This window comes from Cajanus cajan, chromosome 1 (genome assembly GCF_000230855.2).
Source record: "Cajanus cajan strain Asha chromosome 1, NIPB_CcT2T_4, whole genome shotgun sequence".
NCBI lineage: Eukaryota > Viridiplantae > Streptophyta > Magnoliopsida > Fabales > Fabaceae > Cajanus > Cajanus cajan.
Genome location: NC_138517.1, coordinates 13,557,804 through 13,568,195, shown reverse-complemented (window position 1 = coordinate 13,568,195; position 10,392 = coordinate 13,557,804).

Below are 10,392 nucleotides of genomic sequence, written 5' to 3'. Positions count from 1 at the left end.
ATTTCAAAATATACAAAAATATGAATACTTTGATTACATTCAAATTATTATGCAATTTTAATAAAATTTGATATAAATATACAAGGTGATATAAAGTTATAATTCAATGATTAGATGAACAAAATTCACATTTAATATAAAATTATTTATTAGTGTAATAGTTAGTAGAAATTGTACGAGTATCGTTAGAATCCTCCTTTATACATATGTGTGTGTGATAAAACATGATGAAATTTGACTTCTCTCGTATTTTATATTATTTCATATAGACTTGTGATGGAAATAGAATAATCAATCCATGTTCTTGCTTAGAAACACTCTTCTTGTTACTTCTCCTTCGTGATCTTCTAAGTCTTCGGTGTCGACTGAATGCTATCTCCAAAGGTGGGGAGGGTACCTGCAAAGGCACTCCGATGTTCAAGTAAGTGTTCGGTATAGAGAAATAATGACTTTTATACTAGATAAACCATACCTGTCCAATCAGTCCCATCAATACCATATTTATAGTGACGTTCTTGGGCCTGGTGGGCCTTCTGTCTTGGGAGATGGGTAATACCTTGGTTAACCTTGATCTCCCTTAATTAAACACGATAAACATTGTGTAATGGATATTCTAACTTGTCATATGTTCCATGTGGGTTGACACACTTTGGGTCTTCAACCAAGCCTTTAGCCGAAGAGGTGTTTGGTTATTCTCATGACCGAGGGGGTATCTGGTCATTCTGAAGGCCGAAAGGAGGCTCGGCCAAGCTTGAGGCCAAAGGGATATTCGGCCAAGTTCAAGGCCGAAGGGGTGTTCGGTCATGTTCAAAGCAGAAGGGGTGATTTGAACGTTTCTCCTTGATGCTCTTTTGTCCAGTTTTGGAAATGCTTCCTTCACCTTTCATTATGGGAAGAGTATTCGGCTATCCCTAAGGCCGAAAAGGGATATTCAGCCAAGTTCAAGGCCGAAGGGGTGATTTGGGTGAAGACTTCGTCAGTTTAGGTGCTTGCCTCGGCCTCTTCCCTGATCAAAGGGTGTAGTTGGCCTAGGTTTTGGCCGAAGGGTGTATTTCCCCGTACAATCCATAATTTAATTGAAAATCTTCAAAGAGATTATAATAGTTATCTTTCTTCTTAATTATATGAGATTGAGCATTATCTTGATCTAAACTTTTTACATTACCTATAAAAGTCATATATCGATAATAATTAAGGAATTTCATTAAAAATAATGACAATATCTTAATAATATAAGGAATGTTATTTGTAAAAAAACCTTTTATTTTTAGTTTCTTAATCATTACTTAGGACCACAATTAATAAATTCTTGAACAATGATGAAATTAAAAGTTGCACTCGTGTGTGAGAGTCTGTATATAATTGAGTCATCGAAAAGGTTGTAGGGTGTTAAATTGTCCGCTGTAACTTACTACTATAACGCGGAGTGTGAGTAGAATAGGTAAGTCCATGTAACATTACTCCTAATCTTTTCGGCATCTGTGACCAATGACCATCAATTATTCAACTAGCTAGGCCAATGCATGATTGTGATATCATTTGGTTCATGTGTCAACACTCTGTACCACACTTGATTGATTGCATTTGTATGTATGCAATTGCGAATACTAAATAGCACACCTGCTAACCACCTACACATTTAATTTTTGAGTGTTTTTGTAAAGAGGGAACTCATGTCTTTTCTAACTATATTATTAAACCAAGTTTCCATCCTAACCCTGCATGCCCCTTTTCCTCTACTTGTCATTTTGGAATCATGGGAGTTCATAAATCTAGGGTCTTAATAATTATTATGTTCTTTGTTTTTATGCTAGTAATACTGCTCTATCTCTCGAGTTGCAGGCAAATTTCCTGGGGGGTTAAGGAAGAGATCATGGAACAAAGAACAAGGTTCCTTTTTGGAATCAAAGACAACAAGGTCAGTGGATTTCATACTTTTTCACATACAGCTACTCCAGGTGGACCAAACCCACTTCATAACTGAGTCAAAGAAAATAGGCATCATCATGATGAAGGCTCTAGTGAAAGCAGATCTGGTAACTAGAAAGGCTGAAAGGGTAGCAATTTCTTAGAAGCAAGACTTAGTTTGATTTCATTCTCCTTACCTTTCCAGAATCCAAAATGGTGCTTTAGTTATTTAGTTTGCATCATGAAGGTATGCCATTTTTCCTTTGATATATATGTATGATAGAAAAAGGCATATATTTTACAAAATATATCACTTGAAAATTGTTAATTTGTACTTATGAGGATCATGGCATAATATGGGGAAAGAACTTGTAATGTACTTGTGCATATAATCTATATTTATTATCTCGGTCTGTTACTATTAATATTTTCATTTAATTTTTGATATGTTGTCGAATCCTTATTGAAGATCGGAACAAGTGGAAGTTCAATTAGTTTAATATATATTTGTTAAAGATAGTAGATAAGACTATAATAATATATAAGTGAAAAATTATTATCATCTTACAAATTAAACTCATAATAGAATTTATTTCTTAGTGATTATTGATTGTTGTTAAGTTTATAATGTCATCTTAATTTCAACTTCTTTTTTTATGACTTATCATTCGTTTGAAATAAGCAAGTTAAACAGTAAAAAAAAAAAAAAAAACTTGGAAGGGCTGTTCGAAGTGCTTTGGTATAAAGAAATAATTGACTGTGTTTCCTGTCCCACGAAGACGACCATAGTTTGTCCCAAAAGTTTAATATCATAAGTTAAAGACAAAATGTGCATATCTAATTTCTAACCACATGATTTCATCTTCTATTGTACCCATCAATCTTTTCTTTCTACATGCCTCGCATATATTCGCAACAAAAATGTTTCTCTCCACGCTAACGTTTCTCAACAACTCATCGTTTCCTTTTCTTATCCATCCTCAATGGTGTAAATTAATCATCATCCTGCATAGCTAATTTATGAATAGATTATTCACAAACTTAAATGATTACGCGCAAGAGTGACCATGTTTTGGTCCGCAATAGTCAAAAGAAAAGAAAATTTATTTATTGGCAAGGAAAAAAATGTCAACGTTATCATGATAAATTATGAGGATTTAATTAAGCACATGAGGAGAGCCTAATTCAAAATACTAATCTATCAAGTGAGAGATAATTCTCAAAGCTTAGATATTGTATTGAATTTCTTATTCTACTCAATCTGACACACTGAACAACAATATAGGAGAGACAAGTATATATAAATTTATATACAAACAGATAGATTTTGTAAGTTTTTTTTTCTTCAAATTTAATTAGGAAGTAGCGTTTAGTTTAGTCAAACTATGTTAATGTTACAAGTATGATCAATTTTATGGGTATTATAATAATCCTCCAAATTTTGTGTACCAATAGTCTAATAATAACTTTTGTATGTGAAAAAGAGAAGAGTTTGGTATCATAGTAGACGGTGTACAGTTATATTTGGCACATACTTCAGGCATGGTAACAAATTTTACAATATATTTTTATATCAATACTTTTCCATCATTTTATTTGTTATTAAAAGAGAGTTTAAGAATATTTATTAATGAAAAAAATATACACAAAAGTGATATTGTACCAAGTTATTCTACAATAATTGTTATTATATATGCAACATTTCTCAGAAAATATTAAAACAAATTATTCCTAAAAAATATTTTCTTACAATTATATTCTCATAATTGTTAAAATAAGTTAAATATATAATTACGAAATATATATTATTAAGTCACATTCAAAATCAACACTAAAATTTTATATAAATTTATATCAAATAAATTTATATCTACATTATTATCTATTAGTAGCGCAACACGAGCTGAAGGCAAAAGAGGATGGTGGTCACTTACAAATACTTCAACGTGTAAATCATTATGTATTTTCAGCAAAGTAAAAATAATGTAAGCAGGGAACGTGAAAATACCTCATAATGATATTGTTTTTTCAAGACTATGTGACATTCGTTATTGCGTTTAAAGGTCTTGCCTTATATTGTGCTATCAAGCACCTTGTTTGACCACTAGGGTTACCCTTTATTTGTGATATTTGTTTTATTGAGCCTTTAATTTTTTTCAAAAAAAGAAAGAAAGAAAGAAAAAATGGTGGTTTGAGGGAGTAGCACATATAGACTTCTTGCGAACAGGGGAGAACTACTAATATACTATTCCTATTTTGGTATTATGTTTTTAATAAGAAAACCTTTATTGACTTATCCATAATATTTTTGTCTTTTCTCTTTTATGATAGTTTATTTTCTGGTTATTGTCCTTCTTAGAATGCCTCAAAGACCTTTTAGGGCTAGATTAGAAGGTTCACCAATATGAAGCGTTTTTAGGCACTAGGGGTAAATTTTTTTTAAAACATTTCTAAATTAGATATTTTTTTTAAGAAAATCCCCAGTTAAATATTTTAATTTTTTTTTGAATTAGGATAAGTCGTATTTGTGAAAGAATTTTATTATTTTAAAATAAAAAAAATAAAGCAGAAGTCGTATTTTAAAACATGATTTTTAAAAATACATAAAAGCATTATTTTAATGAAAAAATATTAATTTAACATATAAAAAAACAAAAGGAAAAAGTCTCAATATGAAACACGTCTTTCCAGTTTCGTGTTTAGAAAACAAAATGTCATGTTTTAAATTATTTTTTATTAATTAAAAAATAAAAAATAATAAAAAGTAAAAGTCGTGTATGTAAAACACGAATTAGTGAAAGTTGAGTTTTACAAACACAACTTATTTATTTTGAAAAAAAAAATAAAATTTATCTATCTGGAGAATTTCCTTTCACTACTAGAAAAGTGTCATTTTCTTGCAAATTTTCCTGAAAAAAAATATTCGCAGAAATTTTTTGCGGATTTTCTTGCAAAAAAAAATTCGCAGAATTTTTTTGCGAATTTTCCTGCAAAAAAATATTCGCAGAAATTTTTTGCGAATTTATTTGCGAAAAATAATTTACAGATATTTCTTACAAATTTTGCTACAATTTTAATAATCATAGAAATTTTTTTCCATGGTAAAAATTTGCAGAAAATATTGTAAGAATTTTATTTTGTTTCTTGAAGATTTTCTGGCAAAAATAAATTCGCAAGTAATGTTTACTAAATGGTAGAAAAATTTTGCGAGTAAATTTTCTTGCAAATTTTCCTGCAAATTTTAATCCACAGGAAAATAAAAAAATATATTTAAATTTATAAGTTTAATATTTTAAAAAAACTTCAAGTCTCACATCGATTGAAAATAAAGCAATTAAAGAATATATAAGTTGGGGCAACACTTACCTTACAAGTTGATTTATATGGTTGAATGTTAGGCTTATAATCTACAATCTTAGAATTTTAAAGATTATGTATCACATGTTGGAGGCATTGAAAACAAATGCTTCGGATGAATTCATTGTGAGCATTTGAAAGTTGAAAAATTATTGATAGAATTTATAGTAATTTCTTTAATTTTTTTCGTAAAAAATATTCCTGCAAAATTTCTTGCGAAAAAATTCACAATAAACTTTTCTGCGAATTCTCCTGCGAATTTTTTTGCAGGAATCTTTCTTGCAAATTTTTTTTTGCAGGAAACTTTCCTGCGAATTTTTTTTGCAGGAAATTTCGCAGGAAAATTTCCTGCGAATTTTAAAATTCGCAAAAAAATATTATCCACGAAAGTATTACCCGCAGATAAAATTTTGCAGAAAAATTTGCAGGAACAACGTTTTCTGCGAATTTTTATGAAAAATTCGCAAGAAAAGTCGCATGTAATAAGAGAAATTTTAGTAGTGTTTTAAAAAAAAACTACACTTAAAAAAGTATATAAATACTGTTGAAAACTACTTTATTAAAAATAACTATTTATTTTTAATAAAAAAAATCCTTAAAAAGTTTGTATCTTAATTCAAACAAGGTCACGAGTTGACAAAGTATTGCATGGAACATGCTACTGGTGTTGTTGATATTTACACTCGTCACCTGAGACATTATATGTCAGTTCATGGAGGAGTTGCGTAGGACTCAGTCACGAGGATTCAAATCATTATGCATCATCCGGTGAGTGGTGACTAATATACACACGTGTTAGAAGTTTAAGGAGTCGATATGATTTATGAGAAGAATGGTTTGAGAAAAACTAGGATAAATAGAGAACATAAATCCACCTTTTCGAGAATAATTTTACGTAAATGTAATTTATTTAATAATTTATGTTTTATATTAAATTTTAATAATTTAATTATTTGATTAAATATTTTTAATATATATGTATATACAATTTTTTTAAAAACTTAAAATTATTTAATTAATATTATATTTATTAATTTAAATCAATATATAAAATACTTTTATGATTATTTGATAATTTGAATTAATAAAACATAATATCAAATAATTTTTTAAATATTTTTAAAACTTTGCATACTTAAACTTTGCATTAAATTTTTTAATTTAACAATTACATCATTAAATTTAATATTGAATACGAGTTAATAAATATAATAAGTCTAAGTAAATTTACTATTAAAATAAGAGTTAATCACCTATACACTGTCGGTATAAAGTTTTTTTACACTGACAACCAATTATATCTCTTAATTGTGTCATATTACTGTAAACTTATTTACTTTTAACAGTGACATGACACAATTAAGAATATAATTAGTTACTAGTGTAAATTTATTTTTTAACAGTATATAGGTAATTAACTCTTAAAATAAATGAATCCCTCCTCGGAATAAAATAATGGATGATTTGTGAAAATAGACATCGAAATGAGTGAGATATTCACATTTGTGTGAATACACTCTTTTAAATATATTATTTTTAATTAATTAAAATTTATTAAAAAATGTAAAAATTGATGGAGCTCACATCATATTGAATAACACTATTCTAATTTTGTGATTTTTAATAAATTATATCTAATAAAAAAATGTATTAAATTAAGGAAATATACGTGCTAATAACGCTTATAATTTTATTTTTAATTTAATAATATATAATTTCTTCTCACTAATTAATCCATATAAAATAAAGTGATATTTTCTGTTATAACTTTATGTTCAAAATGAAAATTGAATTTTTAATATTTAGTTAAAAAATACATTTATCAAATAACTTAAATAACGACTTTTAGTATGACACTTATAATTTTGAACTGTAAAACTTTTACTTGGTTGCATTTTTTTTTGTGTCACTAGCATTTTATCGTTTTGCGAGTTCTGTTAAGCAATTTTATAATTTTCACATTTTTCTATCAACTTTCAAAACTTAATATCTCACCTTCTATAATGTCGTTAGTTGATCGACATAATATTTAATCGATTAAGATGGTTGTTGATTATTGAAGTTTTTTTTTTTGGGTCAATAAGGGAGTTAAGACCCCAAAACACTAAACATTAACTTGAAGAGTAGCAGAAGAATCTGCAAGTAACAAGCGAAAAATACAGGATGGAGGTGATTCATAAATGAAAACATCCTCCAATGTAGACTCTCTACTTTTAGATAATGCATCAGCAACTAAGTTAGTTTCTCTATTGATATAAGACTAAGAAACTCTGGATAGTTGAGTTGACAAATCTTTTATCTCCCGAACAATATGACAGCAAGGGTGGACCCTTGAACATCCTTCATTGAGTATCTTTATTGCTTCTGATGAATCAGATTCCACCAAGATAACTTGGCCCACATTCCTTTCTAATACTATACGGGTTCCTTGCAATATAGCTTTTAATTCAGCTTCAAGAATAGAGCAGCGTCCAAGTCGTCCATAGAACGCAACAACGAATTCACCATTGGAGTTTCTCACCACTCCACCACACGAGGCCTCTCCATCTCGAGCCACCGCTCCATCACAATTCAGTTTCAGAGTTCCAGTCGAAGGATAGGTCCATTCAGTGTTTCGGTACAAAGATCCTGAGCCTAGATCTTGATTAAAGTCCCTCGAGAGTGTAGGGGCTATGCGAGCTTGTATCTCTGCTACCAACTGATCGGAGGAGATGACCAAGTTTTGAAAAACTGCTCTGTTGCGACGATGCCATAGCGAGTCTAGAGTGATTCCGAACCTGAAGCTCCAGTCTGGTCTCAAGTGTTGGCTTCGGAAGAGATTTTTCAAAAGCCAATTCTCCAAATTGCCCCTAAACGGTTGCATCAAGGCTGACCCTCTACAGGTTTTATTCCACACCTCCTGGGCATACGGACAATCTCTTAGTACATGTAAAGTAGTTTCCATGGCTTGTCTGCACTCACCACATGTGGAGTCAGAAGACATTCCACGCTTTACCCTGCAGAAGTTTGTGAGTAGACTCTCATGAGCTACTCTCCAAAGGAATACGCGAACTCTCTCCGGCCCATGCCATTTCCATATTTGCTTGAAGAGTGGAGATTTGGCCGGTAACATTTGTTGAGCAGCAGTTTCATAGGCTGATTTGATTGTGAACAAGCCATCCGTTGTTGGATTCCAAATAATCTTATCATTGCCAGCACCGTCGGAGGGAGGGGGTCTGCATAGGATTGTTGCTAATAATTCAGCTGGTATCCAATCTTGAATATGTGATAGGTCCCACATTCCAAGCATATTGGTATAGTCTCTTACAGATTTAAAGAGCTCAACAAGAGGTATAAATACTAAAGCACTTTGAATTAGAGGAGGAGAATTCGGAATCCACTTATCATACTAGAATTTAATCATGCGTCCATTCCCCAGTTGCCAGCCAACGTTATAAATAACCAGATTCCATGCACCATTAATACCATGCCAAAGATTTGACATATTTGATTTCTTCACAACTTTTGGAATAATTTCATTAGAGCATTTGTATTTAGCTTTAACAACCCTTACCCATAGTTTTGGAGGTTTCGTAATCAAACTCCAGCAGTTCTTCATCATGAATGAAGTGTTGACATCACGCATGCGTCTCAAGCCAAGCCCACTGTAACAAGTCCCACATCGGGGAGGTCTCCTCACCAAGGAGGCTCCTTATAAGGCAGGAGGTTCTCCAACCTCTTAGGCCGACTTTTGAGGGATGGTTCCCCTCCTTAGTCTTATGCTCGTTACACCCACCATATTCCTTTGGATAACAAAGGGTCCCCCAGCCAACAACATGGCATTTCTTTTGAACCTGGTTAGCTCCCGAAAGAAAGTTGCGACAAATTCGATCAATCTCATCACATAATAGATGAGGAAGCTGGACTGTCTACATTGTGAAGGAAGGAAGTGCTGCAAGGACAGATTTGGTGAGCGTAAGTCTTCCCGCGAAAGAGAGATTTCTAGCCTTCCAACCACTTAGTCTCTGGATCATTTTTTTTATAATGTCCTGGTAGGAGGACCTATTAACTCGTGAGTGATGTGCCAGAATTCCTAAGTACTTTCCCAAGTTCCCCGTTTGTTGAAATCCCAAGGCTGCACTAATACTTTCCCTAACAGAGAAACTCACATTCTTTGAAAAGAAAACCCGGGTCTTGTCTAAGCTAACTTTTTGACCTAAAAAAGATCGCTTGAAGGCCGTCAGGCCCAGGAGCTTTAAAACCTTCATCTGTTTGACTGCCTGTAGAATTTCTGCAACACATATTGGACTTCCGATCTCTAATAACTCCTCATTTTCAAGTTGAGGAAAAGCATTAGAGAGAGTGAAGGCAGCTGAATCTCGAGCTTTAGAAAATAAGGCTTTATAGAAGCTAGTAACCATATTTTCTAGATCATCTGTTTGTGTAATCCAGTTATTATTATCATCCATCAACTTATTTATCTTGCTTTTCCTTCGCCGTACAATCGTTGTTCCATGGAAGTAACTCGTGTTTCTATCTCCAAATTTTAACCATTTGCAACGTGATTTTTGATACCAGAGTATCTCTTCTTGGCTTAGGATTTGGTCTAGTTCAGACCATAGCTTCACTTGTAGTCGCTCCAGAAAGGTGTTAGGTCCTTGTAACAGGTTACGTGGAATTCCATTAAGCCGTCGAAGCAGGCGTCTTTTATTAAAAAATATGTTTCCAAATGTATTTCTATTCCATTCCAGCAATGTCTTTACAGTATGGTCTATTCTGTTGTTCCAGTCATGATGAGTGTTCCATTCTTGGTGAAGAAATGCTGGGAATGATTCATGAGTCAGCCAAGCAGCTTCAAAACGAAATGGTTTACTGCCCCTTCTTGTGTGACTTGAAGACAAGAATTTGAGCAGTAAAGGTGCATGGTCAGACTTCAGTGGGTTTAGATGGGTAAGGAATGCATCTGGGAACATGATGCGCCACTCATAAAAGGCAAGCGATCTGTCTAATCATTCAAAAACAGAACCCCTACGCCATGTGAATGGAGGAGATCCATTGTACCCTATATCCATCAAATGACAACGGTTGACAAAATCTTTAAAAGCATTATCTCCTCTAATACAAGCATTACTAGATCCTCCAGATCTC